Source organism: Stegodyphus dumicola, chromosome 2 (assembly GCF_044657685.1).
Source record: "Stegodyphus dumicola isolate Sdum_Otavi_A_Nest chromosome 2, ASM4465768v1".
Lineage (NCBI taxonomy): Eukaryota > Metazoa > Arthropoda > Arachnida > Araneae > Eresidae > Stegodyphus > Stegodyphus dumicola.
The window spans coordinates 95,081,464-95,100,153 of NC_140769.1; positions in this window are offsets into that span (position 1 = coordinate 95,081,464).

Sequence of the window (18,690 nt, forward strand, 5' to 3'; positions counted from 1 at the left end):
CTGCGCGGAAATTACTTCTGTTTCCAACTCCTGTTCCGTAATTATATGTTTTTCAATTTCAGAATCGTATTGTTTCAACAACTGCGATTTTTCAAGTAACATTTCGAGTAATTCTTTTAATTTCTCATCCGGGGTTTCACCCTCTTCTAACAATGCAGAATCTATTTTACTCATCAACTTAGTAGTTAAGTTACGCGTCACCGTACGCAACTTCTTTGCCTTATTCATAGCCTCCATTTTACCATTAGATTCTATCAACTATAATAATCAACAAGATTTTTATTCAACAATTCTATTCAAAACTGGAAAAATGAAAAAGGGCCTACCTCGAATTTCTTCGCGTTAAATCCTGGCTTTTCAGTCATGAACTCACTAATTTTCTTCGTCCATTCTTCATCTCCACAAATCAAGTCCGGTGTCACCAAAAAAAAAAAAAAAATGTACGTATCCAAATGATCAGAAGGTTGTTGATGCGTGTTCCTTGATCTATTGCACCAAGATATTTTACTGTACATTTATTTACAATTTATTTACAAGTCGTATGCCACCTGGCATGTTTACAAGCGTTATGCCTCCTGGCATGTACATGATAGACATATTCTGCCACCTGGCATGTGAATTGATACATCATACTAGTTTTCTGCCACCTGACAGATACGATGCAATTACCTCAATTAGCGGTAATACGCCCGACATTTTGGCGTGTCCGCTTCCCTTACGTTCTGTAACGCAACTAACTTTTTGTGCGGTGCGCCCTCTGGGCACAAATCACCGCAATCACCGAGGAGGCCAAAACACAGAGGCACTGCAATTCTTTCTTATTCCTTGATCTAAAGTTTTCTGCAAGTTTTTTTTTTTAAATTTATTTATTTATTAAAATATCTGGGTTGGCACACATACAATTTTTGTATAGTGACTTCAGATGTGGATAAGTTTTGCGAACACTCGTTTGTTTTACTGGCTTCGCTGAATTTTGCGATGAATGCATCACATTTATTGCTGAGTCTTCCAAATTTTTCATACTGTTAATGCATCAGCAGTGAATTATTCTCCTCTTTCCTCAAGTACACTACGGCGATAAACAACTATTCACTTAAGATTTTGCTTAAATATCAACTCATAATAATTTAAATTGCGAAAATCTCACAATTAGCACCCAAACACACTAATAAACACCACAATTCTTTCGAAAACGCGCCGTAGTAGTCAAAAGTGGGGTACGCCGTCTTGCCAGGTGAAACTAGTCGATATTTCCGTGACGTCAAAAATTCGAAAAGTGGGGTAGGGTTTGGAAATACGCGTTTCGGATCCGTAAGTCTTCGAAATCTAAACCTAAAGTCGTTCATTACGACAGGTTAGCTCATTACTATGGCCGTAGTACGTAATGTAAATAATTGTAAATAGTATAAGACCATGGTCCTTTTTATTTTTAAATGTGTATTTGATTTGTATTTAGTCTTTGATTTGCATTTAGTATTTGATTTGTATTTGATAGCATTTGATTTGCTTTATTTATTGCATTTATTGTTCATTTTGTTTATTATTGTAATGTAATGCTTATTATTGTATTTATACCTTTGGTTGTAAGTTTGACTACCTGTCCAGGGATTGTACTGCCCGGGACGTGCAGTCCTTGGGAAGGGGGCAGTGTTACGACTTTGGTATTTAAAAAGCTAATGTTAGTTCAATTATAAATCAAATGGTTTTATTTCTCGCGCAGTGCAGCGCGTGACGAATGTTAAAAGAAAGCTAAGCCGGAAAATTGAAAATACAAGAGCGCGTGCATTAAATAAATAAATATCTCTTTTTGATTTCGAGAAAGTACTGGAAAATTCTAGCGCGTGATTTTAAAATCTTATAAAAGGAGGAAAACATCTCAGTTTGTAGTAGTTGCTTAGTTTGTTGTTGTTTAGAAAACTGCTCTTGTTGATTGTAGCGAATTCGCGGATTAGCGTTCCTTAGCTGTTTTGAATTACGTTCTATTGGATATTTGAGTAGGTAAAAGGTAACTACTGTGAGATATTGTAATACTGCATGTTAATTTGAGAAAATTTAAGCATTTTTGTTGTGATAATAATAAATTTTTGTTCATTTTTCATCGGACTTGTGCATTCATTTCGTAACGAACCCGTACGCACGCATCAGTATTAACTGTGTAATTGAGAAAGTAGATTCAAAATGTTTAAAAGTGCGGTAAAAGCGCAGAATAGGCTGCATCAACAAATTTCAGTAAGAGGAGCTGTGTGACGTCCATAAATGGGTGGGACTAAGCTTATGACGTCACAATGTAGTCTCGCATTTACACTAAGTGTACTTTCTATTTTCTCTTAAAAATAACAATAATAAATTGTTTATTATTGTAAATTAATATCAAATTCTTTACTTTTAATTTACATTTATAACATTTAAGCTTAGGCGTTACTGATAATAAGTATAATAAATTGTTTATATTTAAAATTACCATGATACAGTGAGCGAATTCTACCAATTATTAAAACGTTTATCTTGATAAACAACAAGTTGTTTGCACTTGATAAACAACTTGCAGTCTCTAATACTTGCAGAGCTTCAATATTTACAAAGATTTTTATTAAATTATTATTATTATTTATTATTATTATTATTATTATTATTATTTATACAAATAAAATAATTTTTTTAAATATTTAAATTCATATTGTGGAACATTTCAATTTTATCATTTTTACAAATTACCTTCTTGCTACGTAACGACATAATTCCTTACATACCAATAATTAGACAATTTTCATTATTTCTAAAAATTTTAAACTTTACATTAATAAAAAAAGAAGAATATTTTTTATTGCATATGAACATCATTACACAGCTTTCATATCAGTTTCTAAAATTCCTAAATCACGCCATATTCTATGTAGGCATGCTAGAATTCTACCCATTAATAAATAAAAAAATCTAATTTCTCAGAATGAAAGAAAATAATATAATAAAATAAATACTACAAACTTGGAACATTAAGCGATGCTTCACATACGCACACACACACACATATTATCAAAGAACTCATATTATCAAGTACAATTACGATACCAAACACTACGTATTAAAATATGCGGTAAACGTTACTTCAAGAGTTAACAAATTTGCTACTGTTGAGTAGATCGTCGGGCTGTCGATATATGTCGTAAGTCGGAAAGCGTGATAAACATATCAAAGCCAAAAAATTAAAAATACAATTTAAATGAAAAATGACGTCTTAAATATAATTCACAATTGAAACTACAATACATATTTAAAATACACTAACGATATGTTAAACATTGCACATAAATAAAGTTACATTACTGCTCGGCATTACACACAACCTCGTTTTCTCTTCTACACAACGATCAGTATTCGCTCGAAAACATCAAAGAATTCCACAAACTTGGTGTGCATGTGCTCATCCATCTATTTTCACTTAAAGAAAAATCAGAGAATTGCTCAAACTCGGCATTGCGCACCACATTGGCTTTGCCCATGTGCACATCGATCTATTATCACTTGAAAAAAGACCCAGAATTGCAGAAACTCGGCATCCCGCACAACCTCGGCAGTGCGCACTACATTGGCTTGCCCTTCTGCACATCGATCCATTTTCACTTCAAAAAACATCCCAGAATTGCACAAACTCGGCATTGCGCACCACATTGGCTTTGCCCATGTACACATCGATCTATTTTCACTTAAAAAATCCCAGAATTGCACAAACTCGGCATCGCGCACAGCATTGGCTTTGCCCATGTGCACATCGATCTATTTTCACTTAAAAAAAATCCCAGAATTTCACAAACTCGGCATCGCGCACTACCTCGGCATTGCGCACCACATTGGCTTGCCCATGTGCACATCGATTTATTTTCACTTCAAAAAAACATCCCAGAATTGCACAAACTTGGCATTGTGCACCACATTGGCTTGCCCATGTGCACATCGATCTATTTTCACTTAAAAAATCCCAGAATTGCACAAACTCGGCATCGCGCACAACCTCGGCATTGCGCACCACATTGGCTTTGCCCATGTACACATCGATCTATTTTCACTTAAAAAATCCTAGAATTGCACAAACTCGGCATTGCGCACCACACTGGCTTTGCCCATGTGCACATCGATCTATTTTCACTTAAAAAAAAATCTCAGAATTGCACAAACTCGGCATCGCGCACAGCATTGGCTTTGCCCATGTGCACATCGATCAATTTTCACTTAAAAAAACATCTCAGAGCTGCACAAACTCGGCATTGCGCACCACTGAAAATCGTCTATACGTCTCAAAACCGTCTCTCTACTAGTTTCATATTTGTTCCACAAATTGGGCACTTATACTATATTGCAATCAAACTTTTCTCCATACACCACTCAATAACGCTCTTTTTGCCTCTTTGCTCCAACTGATTAAAAAAATCCAGATTCAGATACTCATCCATTCTGCAGTAAGCACCGATTTTGACACACTCATCAATAATCAAAACATTCTTTAAGCAAAAGAATTCTTTTCTGTATTTTCAGAAGTTACGGTTATAATTTTTAACTCATGCATTCAATATTTTCAATCGTTTGGTAATGATCGCTTTCAATCGTTTGGTATCTTAATAATACATTTGTCAGTGATAATTCGTTGCGTTAAATGCTAATACTACACACCACACAAAAGTAGATTTATAATTAAAAAAATCTCGCGCAGAACATTATAAACCTACCATTTTAACTCAGTTGAAACTTCATTTAAGTTTTCTTTAAATACGAAGCTATAGCATACTTATAACTTGTTTTTAAGGAGAGGCGTAACCAATATTACGTCATAAAAAGACGTGTCCAAGCATAAGAGAAGTAAACAGAGCATCGACTGATGCAGCCTATTCTGCGATTTAGCCAAAGGGACAAAAAAGGAAGATTATAAGCGTCATGCTGTAGAGCTGAATTTAGACATTTCAGAAGCAAAAACTATATCAGATTTTATTGATATATTCAAAAACAGTGAAAGGTGACATGAGAAAAGGGAAAATGTAGAATCTCTTGACTCTCTTATTAAAAGTAAACGTACATTAACAACTAAAATTCCAATTAGACCGGAAGGTTGTGGTTATTTCTTTTCATCGTTAGAAAAGGCGTTCATTTCAAAAAGTGTTCCAAGGAAATTTAAATCGGAAATTCTTCTAAATTTGTTGGAAGAAAAAGCCACAAATGTTATTACATACATTAAAGACGACGAATTAGGAGATTATTCGAAGGTTAAAGAAATAGTGATAAGAGAATTCGAACCATCCCCCCAAATTTGTTTATAAAATTTTAGGAAGACACAACGAATGACGAATAAACTTATGTGCAGTTCGCATTTACATTAACTACGAGTTGGGATTATTATTTGAAACTGAGAAAGGTAAATCACTTTGAAACATTAAAACAATTAATGACTTCTGATAAAATATGTCAAACAATTGATAAAGATGTTATGTGTTTTATAAATGTAAGGCAAGGAAATTCTTAGTTTAAACCTGTAGAATTGGTGAAGGAGATTTATATTGTATATCAACGGGAAAACCTGTAGTGGATAATTCTAGGTTGAGTAATAAAAACAGATATCCTAAAAATATGTCAAAGGTTTATCTAACTGATGTAAAAAATTCCAAATGTATTTTATCATGCAATGAAATTCATCCTTTGTACAAATGCCCTGTTTATAAAAACATGCCAGTTAGCGATAGAGCTGGGCTTGTGAAATTGAAACAGCTATGTTTCAACTGTTTAGAAAATCATAAGATGATTAATTGCAGCAATAAATTCTCTTGCGATATTTGTAAAAAGAAACATCACGTGACTCTTCATTTCCCTCGCGAACAAAAAATAAGCAAAGATATAGTTGCGCAGGTGGTGAGACATGAAAATAAAAATACTCATTCGAATTTGGACGCTTCGGCTCCATCATTTGAACCTCTGCAAGCTAAAACGAATACTGATCAAAATTTATTCTCAATAACGTGCAATCTCGCGAATGAATTAAAAGCTGTCTTACTCAGCACTGTTTTTTTGTTTAATTAAAGATGCATGTTTGTTTAATTAAAGATGCATCAGGTAACTTTTTTAAAGTTAGAGGTTTGTTAGATGTCGGTGCCAATTCAAATTTTATAAGCAAACGGTTAGCAGATTTGCTTCAATTAAAGGGAGAAAAGACTAACATTTCTGTTTCAGGAATAAATAATTTGTCTTTGAATATAAAATCTAGAGTTAATGCAAGTATTTTAAATCAAGACAAGAGTTTCGATTTAAAATAAAATTTTTGGTGGTTTCTAAAATAATAGAATGTACGCCCTCTAGGCCTCTTGAAATTAATGTTTCATCTTTAGATAACATCAATTTAGCAGATGACAAATTTCTTGAGCCAGGCCCAGTTGAATTTCTGATAGGTGCAGAACATTTCTATGAGCTTTTAAAATCAGGTCAAATTTCCCTTCAGGATTCAAATTTAAGATTACAAAATAGTGTTTTCGGCTATTTTGTAAGTGGGACTCTTACTGCTAAAGTTGAAAGTAAATTACATTGTGGGCTTATTACAGATAATCTAGAGTTAGAAAGAGCAGTAAGAGAGTTTTGGGAAATCGAAAACGTAGAAAGAAAGTATGAGATGTCTAAGAGTAAAGAAGCATAAATTTGTGAATAGCATTTTCTCAAAAACTATTGTTACGCCATCCATTGCTCGCCGAAAAAGCGCGCTCCTGATATTCGTATAAAGCTAAAAATAATTTATTTCTACTTTTAAATGAATGAAGTTTTCTGTGATTATGTTTCAGAGATGTGGCAACACGCGATTATTTTTATTGTAATTGTGTTCTAAAGATATAAGTAAATTGTGTTTCAAGTTTATACGTTGGAGCAAGAGTAAAATATTTATGATATTTATTGTGTAGAGTTTTTATTTCCAGCCCATTCCACAAAGAGGTGAACGTAACATTATTGGTGTCAGGAAGTGGAGTTAGGTGACAATGTGATGATAATAATGTGTATCATCGAATTTTGTGTGAAAAAATAGTGTTGATATGGGAATATGTGTTGCAGGGAAATTAACAGTGAAGATGATGGTTTCCTTGATTATGGTGAGTAGTTATTTGGTTTGATGTAATAATGTTTAGTGTTAAATTCTGTTTATTAGTGTTGTGTATTGAGGTGTTCCTACTTAATAATTTGAGTTGATAGAGTCTGTGTTGAGTTTGATTGTGTTCGTTTTTGTACTCATTGTGTTCTAGTTGTCAATTCAAGGTTGTATTTTTCTTTGAATTAAGATGAGTCTGAAGTCGCTCAAGTCATTAAAAAAAGACGAGTTGACGCTCGTCGCGGAGGAATTAGGATTAGTAATTCCGAGCGGGGCGAAAATTATTACTTTGAAAACTTTAATAGAAAGTTCAGAAGTTTGTGCAAATGACGCTGAATTTGTGCAAAATGTTATTGATAATATTCTAGAGGAAAAGAAAATTCAAATTGAGAAACAAAAATCGGAAAACAAAATTAGATTAGAGTTAGAGAAAATAAAACTTTCTCAGTTAGAGGCGGAATTAGCTTCAGCTAACACTAGAAAAGATTTGCTACAAAATCCAAAAGTTGAGACTGACAACTCAAATCGAAATATGGAAAATTTAATTAAAAGTGTAAAAACAATAACAATTTCTGTACCTACTAAAGCAGAATCGTTTAATCTCTTTTTTCAATCAATTGAAAGGGCTTTTAGGACAAAACAAGTACCTGAAGATTTAAAAGCAGAAATCCTATTAAATATTTTGGGAGAGAAGGTCATTAATTTAATGGTATATGTGAAGGAAGAAGATATTAATAATTACGATAAAGTCCCTGATTTTAAAGGAATTTCAACCAACAACTCAAGAGTGCTTAAATCATTTTCGTTCTATGCAAAAATTGTCATCTGAGAACTTTGTGCAGTTTGCATCAAGGTTAAGTGTAAATTTTGAATTTTATTGTCAGTTGAGAAATGTAAAAGATTTTAAATCGTTATGTGATCTTATGGTTTCGGATAAAATATTCAGTGAACTTGATCGTGAATTAAAAACCCACATAGCAGTTAAACAGGGAGAGACATGGTTCGAACTTCAAAGTTTAGTTCGTGAATGCGATATTTATTTGTCATCAAAAAGTAAACAAAAACCAGAATCCCTTTTTGCAAAATCATTTATAGGTAACGATAATAAAAGAGGCTATGGAAATAATGTTAATAAACTTCGTAATTATAATTACAAAAATATTTCTAATGTATATGTATCTGGAGCAAAAGATCAAACATGTATTTTGTGTAAAACTAATCAAAACCACCCGTTACAAAATTGTCCTAATTTTAAAAGGCTTTCAGCAAATGAGCGTGTTGAAATTACTAAGCAAAATAACCTTTGTTTCAAATGTTTTTCTTCCCAGTGTAATGCGAAAACGTGTAGAGCCAGAAATTGTTTCATGTAACGAAATTAAGAAATTGTTCCTCATCATTCTATGATCCATTTTTATAAACAAAATAAACCTCTTTCCAAAGTAGAGAACGGTGGCGCCGAACAAACTCAGTGCAATGCTTCAGTATCAAGGTCAAGCCGAATACACAAATCATCTGTGCTGTTACTCACGTGCAGTGTATACGATAGCTCTGTTGATAAAACAAAATTGAATAAAATGACGCGCATATTATGCGATAATGGATCTGAAAGAAGCTGGTGTACGAAGGCCCTTGCCAATTGCTTAAAATTAAAACCAATTAGAAAGGAAAGGTTGTCAGTTTTTTCCTTTGGCTCAACAAAGCCTACTGAGAAATTATACGAAGTAGTAGAATTAAAATTATCTAGCAGATACAACCCTAATCAGTGTATTGAAATTGAAGTGCTAGTGGCCGATACTATTACAGCGGCATCTGTTTCTGTTCCAAATGAAGAAGTACAAAATATTATGCAGTCCCGCGGATTAGTCTTAGCCGACTGCTGTGACAGTGATATAACCATTGAGATATTAATTGGGGCAGATGTGTTTTGGCAGATTATTGAAGCTTCAGCTTTCGAAAAAATAAACCAGGAAATTACTTGCGTGCCAACGATTTTCGGGTTTGCTTTACAGGGAAGTCAAGATGTTTACAAGCCAAATGTTAAGACTGCAGTTTCAGCGAATTTTTGTGTAACCGCTTCAGATGTTCAGATATTATGGGAGCTTGATGCTTTAGGAATTAAAGAAAAAGAAGAGTTAAATGTAGTTGTTCCGTCTTTTTGGTAGATAGGTGGCGCTCTTGATGCGCGCCGATGAAAAATATTCCACTTGACGCTTGAACATGAAGAATGACGCATGTCATATTTTTTTGATGCTTGATCATGTTTCATGGCTGCTATAGGCGGAAGTAATATAAGTTTATCGTTAATAAATGTTATTTCTATGTTCTGTGAAATCTTGAAATTTTGATTTGAAATTCTAATGCTCTCCCAACTTTGACTCCTGAAACGAAACGATCTTTGAAATTATGACTCATGAAGAGAGACACCATATATTTTTTGGGGTCTGAAACCCGCGAAAAGGGGAATTACCTTTTGAAAGGTAAGAATTTTGATTTATTTGTTCTTGGTATCGATCTTTGAAAACGAAACATAATGGATGATTTAGCAAAAGAGAAAAAGAAACGTGCTATTGTACGTAGTAAAGTTACTACAATTCTAAATAAACTTGAGAAATTATTATCGGAAGAATTAAGTAAAGAACATGTAGAAAATCTAAATTCATCATATGAATTGTTAATTGAATACCATGAGAAACTTAAAACTCTTGACTCAAAGATCGATGCTCTCATAATTGATGAAAAAGAATATGATAACGAACTACATGTATGTGAAGAGTATGGTGAAAAAATTATAACGTTTAAAGCTAAGATTGTTAGTAAAGTAAAGAAAATTAACAGTAATGAAGTTGTTGAAAGAAGTATAATTACAACTAGTAATGGTATTAGTAGTACTCTGAATGGTAATAATGTTGTTACAAGTAGTGCTTCAGTAAAGTTACCTAAATTAAATATTGAAAAATTTGCTGGTGATCCCAGTAAATGGCTCGAATTCTTTAATTCGTATGATAATGCTATTCATTCTAATCCAAGTTCATCTAAAATAGATAAGTTTACATATTTGAAAAGTTTATTATCTGGTTCAGCATATAATTGTGTTTCTGGTTATGCTTTATCTGTAGAAAATTATGATCTATGCATTAAAAGTTTAGAAGAGAGGTTTGGTCGTAAAGATGTTATTATATCAAAATTCATGCAGTTGTTGTTACAGTTAGAACCAGTTAAAAGTTCTTCAAATGTTTTTGAGTTAAGAAAGCTCTATGATCAGTTACAAATCTGCGTTAGAAATTTAAGTAGTTTAGATGTTACTAGCGGTTCATACGGACAGTTATTGAACCCAATAATTCTTAAATTGTTACCTGAAGATTTAGCTCTTGAATTCCATAGAAAAAGAACATCTAACCAAAATATAGAAGTAAGTGATTTAATAGAGTTAATTAAAATCGAAACTGAATGCCGAGAAGCAAGTATTTTGATTAATAGCTCAAAAGGTAATAAATACACAGGGGTTAATCCTAAACAAGGGTTCAAAAATTATAAAGTCAAATCACAAGCTTCTGCTTTTAACACATCGGTAAAAATGTTTTGCACATTCTGCAAATCAAACGAACATACATCTGCCGAATGTTTGAAATTTTCTGACGAACAAAAACGAAACAAATTAAAACGGGAAGTTCGCTGGTACAAATGCTTTCTAAATCATTTGTCATCGAATTGTCGGTGAAAAATACAACCAGGCGAAAATTGTAACGAGAAAAATCATAATAAACTTTTCTGCCGTTTGAAATCGAAAGAAATGGAAGATGTTAAATCCGCAGATACGCAAAATAAAACTTTAGTATCTACTTCCCACTGTAACACTCTCAAACCTGAAAATAGTTTGCTTTCACAGACATGTTCTGTTATTGCTCAAAGCAAAAATAAATCGAGAATCGTAAGATTATTAATTGATTTTGATTGATCAGGTAGTGAACGAAACTTCATCACCCACAAGTTAGCGCGCGATTTAGAATTGCAAGTCATTAGAAAAGAATTTCTAGCAATTTATTCGTTTGGAAATCAGCGCGGTAACTCGCAAGAATTTGATGTATATAGTCTAAAAATAAAAAATAAAAACGATGATCGCTGCCTTGTTGTAGAAGCTATAGGGATAGAATTAATATCATCAATAGAATTCCAGGCGCCATCAACATGTCAAAACATTAAAGAATTTATGACTAAAAAGGGTTTGGAACTTTCGGATACAAGTCCCGTTAATGAGAACATAAATATTATGCGTGGCGCGGAGCATTTCTGGTATATACAAACAGGAAGTAATTCAATGATAAATGATGGTTTGTTTATAGTACCGATATTTGGATACACCATGATGGGTAAAGTAAAAAATAATAATACTCGAATTAATGCGTTGTTTTTATCTACCGTTGAAGGAAACACATTTGATTTGCAGTCATTTTGGAAATTGGATTCGATAGGAATTGAAAATGAAAACAAAACATTTTCGGAAACTGATTTGGATACTATTAAGCATTTTAACGACAGTTTGAAATTTAATAACGGCAGGTACGAAACAAAACTGTTTTGGAAGGACAATAAATCACAACTCGCTGATAATTTTTTCGTTGCTAAACAACGATTTCTAGGACTAAAGCATAAATTAAAGGGAAATGATTTCCTATATAATGAATGTGATAATATAATTAGAGAACAAGTTGAAAGGGGGATTGTTGAACAATGTAAGTTTGTTGAAAATGAACCTAACTGTTATTGTATGCCTCATAGGCCCGTTATACGTGAAGGAAAAGTAACAACAAGAATAAGAATAGTTTATGATGCCTCTTCTAAGTCTGAAGGAGCTAAATCGTTAAATGAATGTTTGATATCAGGCCCTAATTTAAATCCTAACTTGTTGGATATAATTTTAAAATTTCGCGTACATAAAGTTGCATTTTGTGCAGACATAGAGAAGGCTTTTCACCAAATTCAAATTTATATTAAAGATAGAAATTTTTTAAGGTTCTTGTGGTTTGACCATTCTTACGACGATAGTGACAATAGTTTAGGCTTTAAGGTTTTCCGAATGTGCCGAGTGCCGTTTGGAATGACAACAAGTCCATTTATTTTGTCCGCCACTATCAAACATCATATTAAGGGTTATGAAAAGAAATATAGCAAAGCTGTTGACATGTTAAATAAGTCCTTATATGTTGATAACCTTATCCATGGAGCAGACTCCGTTGAAGAAGTTTTCTCATTATCAACTGACGCAGTTAAAATTCTTCAAGACGCTGATATGAACTTAAGAAAATTTGAATCAAATTCCGTATCTTTAAAAAATCATTGGCAAGATATTGGTTTAATTAATAAGGAAGATAATTTGGATAAGAAAACGTTAAAGGTGCTGGGAATAATTTGGGATTTGGATGAAGACACATTGAAATTAGATGTACAAGAACTTTTACAACCAGTTGACTGGAAACACGTTACGAAGCGAAAGGTATTACAGATTGTGGCAAAAATTTATGACCCAGTTGGATTCATTGCACCCTTTGGTATCAGAATAAAATTCTTATTACAAAAATTATGGGAATTGGGTATTGATTGGGACACAATTTTGCCCAGTTATTTGAGTGAATTTAAAACTTGGTACTTTGAAATTGAAGTTATTCTCAAATTGTGTATTCCTAGAAAATACATATTAAATGATGAATGTGTAAATTTCGATAAAATAGAGCTTTTTGTCTTTTGTGACGCCACCCTCAAGGGATATGGAGCTGTTGCATATTTTCGTGATCCTGATTCTTGCTGTACGTCTTTTGTTCTTTCAAAGAGCCGTGTATCCCCACTTAAAAAATTAACCTTGCCTCGTTTAGAACTTATGGGAGCCATTATTGCCGCAAGAACAGTTAAATATTTAAGGAAATTATTTAATATCCAAGAAGATAATGTATTTTGTTTTAGTGACTCTAAAATTGTTCTTCACTGGATCAGGGGTACCGCTGATAAATGGAAACCCTTTGTTGCTAATCGTGTACGTGAAATACAAGATAATGTATCACCTTCGCAATGGAAATACTGTAAGGGAAATGACAATCCGGCTGACATAGTTTCACATAGATTAAGAGCTTCTGATCTAGTGGAAAACAAACTTTGGTTCAATGGACCAGCGTGGTTAAAAGAGAAAATTTTACCTTCATCATCTTTTGATCCTTTGATCGAGCCTATGGTGGAAGAGGTACAGGTAAAACAGCGTCAAACTACTGTATGTTCTGTTATTAGCCAAGAGGCTGAATTTGAATTGACATCCAGATTTTCATCCTGGAAAAAATTGAAACGCGTAACTGCATCGTGTTTAAGATTCTGCCACAATATTAAACCTACATCTGTAAAACTCAAGGGTTTTTTAACAGTTCAAGAATTGGATAAGGCAAGCAATTTGATTTTTAAAATCATACAACATTCCGAATTTAGAGAAGAAATTAGACTTTTGAAAGCAGGGAAGAAATTGAATCTCAGCAGTAAAATCCTGAAATTAAATCCTTTTCTTGATAGTGAAGAAATCCTTAGACTCGGTGGTAGACTCTGTAACTCGAATCTTTCAGAAAACACAAAGTATCCAATCATTCTTCCCAAAAGTCACCAAGTTACTGAATTGATAGTCAAACACTTTCACGAAGTGAACCTTCACGGAGGAGCCACATTAACATTATCTGCTCTGCGACAGAAATATTGGATCGTTAATGGCCGAGAAATTGTGAGAAAAATAATTTGGAAATGTATAAAATGTTTTAAAAATCGAACAAGCACATCCAGTCAGATAATGGGAGACCTACCTGCTTCTCGCGTATTGCCGAATAGAACATTCTCGAATACAGGACTAGATTTTGCAGGCCCCTTTTTAATTAAAGCTAGGAAAGGAAGAGGAGGAACGAGATATAAATGTTACGTTTTCCTTTACATATGCTTCACCACAAAGGCCATTCACCTAAAAGTAGTCAGTGATCTAACAACTGAAGCATTCCTAGCATCTCTGAAAAGATTTGTGTCAGGCAGAAGAAAACCCAAGAAAATCTTTTCCGATAGAGGAACCAACTTTGTTGGTGTCACATTCTTGCCACTAGGTGGCGAGCATCTCTTCCTTTACTTTTGCTGTAATTAAGTTCCGAGAAGCAGTCGAGATTGGAACCGCTTTGAGGAGCGTAAAGACTCAGAGTTAAAAATGTACTGTCTTAAAATAATTATCACTTATCTTGTAAATAGTGTATATTAGTTTTTTATTCCAATAAATAATTAAAAGACAAGATGGCTTGTTAGCAGTAATAGAAACTCTTACTGAAAACGTGATTATTAGAAGCCTGGCGTCGTGAACACTGAAGATGCAGCAGGTAAGGAATTTTACAATAATTTTATTATAAATAGAAGAACCTGATGCAACATTTTTATGGCGCCCGAACAGGGAGGCCAGGTTTTTTGAAAAGTTCTAATAAAGTGAATTCAAAAGCTGAATATTAAAATTGAAGATTTTAATACTTGTTCTTGAAGTATTCAGCAAAAGAATAATTTTGTTTTCTAAGTAAGAGTCAAATATTTGTTTTTCATGAGACGTATATTTTTTGTGTAAGTGTTTGAATCTAAGAAAGATAATGGCTGAAGTAGATAAATTAAAAAAGAAAAGAAGTATCTTAAGAACTGCCGTTACAAAACTATTTAAGAAAATCGAAAGTGAATTAAATAAATCTGAATGTAGTATTAATGAGCTCGAAGAATTGTTAGAACAGCTTAATGCTAAAACCGAAACGCTATCTAATGCCGATGTGGAAGTTGAATCAATTCTGAGTGTAAATGAATTCGAAATTACAGAACAATATCGCGAGAAGATAACGTTATGGAAATTCAGGCTTAAGAAACGGATTAAGGAACTTATGACTTAAATGCACCGAACACACAGCAAAATATAAAAGATACACCTAATGTTAAGTTACCAAAACTTTCGATTCCCGTATTTTATGGGAACAGTAGTCAATGGCTTACTTTTTGGAATAGTTTTGAGTCCTCAATACATAATAACGAATCATTGAACAAAGTAGACAAATTTAATTACCTGAAAGCATATTTAAGAGGAACAGCTGCTAGTTGCGTTCAAGGACTTCCGTTATCGCCGAAACATTATGATTCAGCAATTCAAATCTTACACGACCGTTTTGGAAGGAGAGACATTCTTATTAATGCGCACATGAATAATTTGCTGAATATTGAATCATTAAAAAATGCGAATGACATAAAAACATTTCGTAATTTGTATGATAAAGTACAAACACAGATTAGATGTCTCGAAGCGTTAGATGTTGTATCGGAATCTTACAGCGCTTTGCTGTGTCCGATGATTTTGAAGTTATTGCCTTCAGAATTAACGCTTGAATTTCATAGAACACAAAATGTTGGCACCGATTATAACATAAAAGATTTAATGTCATTTTTACACGCAGAACTTTCATCCCGCGAACGCACAAGGTCAACGTTTTCGCAACAGCAAAAAGTATCCGATCGGCGACAGTCTTCTTCCCCCCCCTGCAAAAAGCGCATATGGTCTCTCAAATAGACATAATAAACCAAAGATTCCGACCGCTACAGATTTGTTTACAAAATCCGAATGCAGAGAGGAAAATATGAACTGCGTCTTCTGTAATCAATTTCACAAGACTTATGACTGTAGTTTCGTTTCCGGCTTATCATTACAAGAAAAAAGGGACATTTTAAAAAGAAAATGTGCTTGCTATAAATGCCTAAAATTACACCATTTGGCTCAAAACTGCAGAACAAAAATAACTTGTTCTATTTGTAAAAAACAACATGCAACTATTATGTGTAATAAACAAAATCCTTCTGTCGAGGTTTCGGAAATTAAAAAAGACGAACAGATAGAAAATAAAGTACTTTCAAATCAAGCAGGATGTTCAGAAGTATATTTGCAAACTTTAATTGTTCGCATATATGGAAGAGGGAATAACCAATTTGTTCGAGCGATAATTGACACCGGAAGTCAAAACTCATACATAAGCAGGTATGCAGCAGAAAGGTTACAATTAAGAAGCTTAGGTGAACAAAGTGTAACCCACGGACTTTTCGGTGGCATAGAAGTTTCGGAAAAACATAAACGTTATAGAATAAAATTGGGTAGCGTAGATAAACGGTATAATTGCGAAATCAATGTATTGGATGAAAGAAAAATATGTTCTTCGGTCCCTAAAATCAAAAATATACACTGGATTGGGGAACTTAGAAGAAGAGAAATTTACGTCAGTGATGTTTTTGAAAATGGAAATTGCAGATTATTCCAGGAGAACCCCCAAGAGATTCATTTGTTGTTAGGGGCAGATGTTGCTGCAAATTTATTTACAGGTAAAATCGAAGTTCTTCCTTGGGGAAGATTAGTTGCTGTAAGTACAAGACTTGGGTGGACAGTCATGGGGAAAGCGAACACTGACAATTGTGAAATAGAAAATTCCTTTTCCACGCTTTCGTTATCTTTACATATTTCTGATGCCACGTTGTCAGAACTGTGGAGGCTTGATGTTATCGGAATAACAGATCCAGTTACAAAAAAGGCTAGAGAGGAAAGGGATTTGCAAGCAAAATTGCAATTCGAAAATTCTGTATCTCTAAACGAAGAAGGGCGTTATGAAGTCGCACTTCCGTGGGCGGAGAATCATGTACCACTCTCCACCCACAAGGATTTAGCGTTGAAACGTCTACAATCTACCACCCAGAAACTTTTATCTCAAAATTTATTTTCTTCATACAATGCAGTTTTTAATGACTGGTGTAACTTAGGAGTGATCGAAGAAGTTAAAGAAAATATTGCGGTTGACTATGGACATTATTTACCGCATAGACCGGTGATCAAAGAAAATAGCTCAACGCCAATTCGACCGGTGTTTGATGCGTCTGCGAGGAAACAATCGTCTCCTTCTCTAAATCAGTGTTTGGAGTGTGGACCAAATTTGATAGAACTAATTCCATCTCTTTTGTTGAGATTTCGGGAAGGCAAGTTTGCTGCTATAGCAGACATTGAAAAGGCTTTCTTACAGATCAGTGTAAGGCCTCAAGATAGAGACTGGCTTCGGTTTTTCTGGTGGAATGATGTGGAAGAAAGGAAAACGAAAATATTTCGTCATACTAGGGTAGTATTTGGGGTTAAGAGTAGTCCTTTCCTTTTGGCAGCTGTTATAGAATTCCATCTACAAAAGTACATGACAAATTCTTCATATGATACGGAGATGATAACTAAACTCTTGCGTAGCTTCTACGTAGATAACGTTGTTGCCAGTTTTGACAAAGAATCCGAGATGATTCAGTTCATCGAAAAATCTCGAGAAATAATGAATGAAGGAAAGTTTAATCTTCGAGGTTGGTTACATAATGGAGATAACCTGAAACAGGAAACTATTTCACCCGTATTGGGTCTGTTATGGAACTGTCAGAAAGATAATTTAACTTTGAATCTGAATTGGCTAGAAGATTTTGAAATGGGTATAATAACGAAGAGAACAATTCTCGCTGTAACACACAAAATATTTGATCCTATTGGTATTGTGAGTCCTGTTCTCTTGTATCCTAAAGTATTGTTGCAGAACCTATGGGAAACAGGAATTTCTTGGGATACTGAAGTCGACGAGAGTACAAAACAAAATTTTGTGAATTGGTATAAAAGCCTTTTTCTCTTAAAAGAAATATCCCTCCTACGTTGGATACATTCCAGCAAGGACAATAGGAAGTTCTGCAGCATTCACACATTCTGTGATGCCAGTAGTAATGCGTATGCTGCTGAAGTTTTCTTGAGAACTGTGACGAATTCTGGAGTTGAAGTTCATCTGTTGGCATCGAAGTCTAGGGTAGCTCCCGTGAAATCTATTACGATCCCTCGTCTGGAATTGATAGCTGCCACGATAGGTGCCAGATTATGCTCTTCTGTTTTAAATGGTTTGCAATGGCAAAATGTGGAAACGCATTTTTGGACGGATTCTACAACAGTTTTGACATGGATTCAAAGGGAAGAGATTGTCTGGGCTGTCTTTGTGGAAAACAGAGTCAGGGAGATTAGGAAACTGACGGATCCAAAAACGTGGAAACATATTGCTGGAACGAAAAATCCAGCTGACCTCCCATCAAGAGGTTGCACCGCCAAACAACTTTTAGCAGTTAGATGGTGGGAGGGCCCCGACTGGCTGAAGAAAAATCAGGAAGAATGGCCTATACAAAGGGAAATACCGGACATGGAAATAGTGAATTCAGAAAAAAGGAAATCAGTCATTTCTGCACTAAATACACAAAGGGTAGAACATTTTTTTGAGAAATATTCATCTTACCATAAAATGTTAAGAATAACTGCTTGGATATGCAGATTTATCAACAACTGCAGAAGACCAGATTCTAAACAATCAGGAGAACTCACGGTCCCTGAAATAGAAACTGTAGAAAAGAAAATATGCAAGATAATACAAATAGAAGCATTTGGCAAAGAACTTAAAGTTAGCAACCTTTGTACCTTTCTTGACTCAGATGGGCTTATTCGGTTAAAGACCAAGATT